Genomic DNA, 666 nt, shown 5'->3' on the forward strand with positions numbered 1-666 from the left:
CATATACACATGTGTATTTGAGGGGTGCACATGTGTGTTTGTTTCAGGGTTGGGTGCATGTGTACAGTATGGGTGTATTTGCAGTGTTCGCACATGGGCAGATGTCCATGTGTGCACATACAGAAGTGTGTGTGTCACGAGATGGGAGGTGGCAGAAGAGGAGAGGCAGGGGGACCGTCATTAGGTATGTCCTCCCAGGCTCATTCTGCTGGAGAATCGACTGGAACTACAGGGGATGTCATTGTTAGGAATATTCTTCATCTCCCTTTCTTAAACCTTTTCCCTGGATGTTCTTTTTTTTTTTTGGCTGTGCCACGTGTCTTACAAGATCTTAGTTCCCTGACCAGGGATTGAACCCGGGCCACAGCAATGAAAGTGCTGAGTCCTAACCACTGGACCACCAGGGAATTCCCTTTCCTGGACATTTTAGAAGGGAAATCTTTTTCCCTCCACACCCTGAAGGAGGCAGAATCATCCGTTGATACGCCTGCTCTTTCCTGCATTTATTAAATATCTGTTCTGCTCCTCTCTGCACCCAGGCCTGGGTTGGGCTCTGGGCTTCAGGACCCTGGGCCCCTCACCCCGTCCAGGCCTGCTTTCCAGCCCTGGTTGAGAGAACAGTGTGCAAGAGAATTCTTTTAGGAACAAAGAAGGCCAGATTGGTGC

The 666-nt window shown here is 49.7% G+C and overlaps 1 non-coding gene across 1 annotated transcript; it reads right to left on the minus strand.

The window, feature by feature from the left end:
• Positions 1-335: 335 nt before the first annotated feature.
• Positions 336-407, minus strand: TRNAE-UUC (transfer RNA glutamic acid (anticodon UUC)). Its single transcript has one exon. It is a non-coding gene; the product is annotated as a tRNA-Glu (tRNA).
• Positions 408-666: the final 259 nt, after the last annotated feature.

Source organism: Pseudorca crassidens, chromosome 9 (assembly GCF_039906515.1).
Source record: "Pseudorca crassidens isolate mPseCra1 chromosome 9, mPseCra1.hap1, whole genome shotgun sequence".
NCBI classification, from domain to species: domain Eukaryota; kingdom Metazoa; phylum Chordata; class Mammalia; order Artiodactyla; family Delphinidae; genus Pseudorca; species Pseudorca crassidens.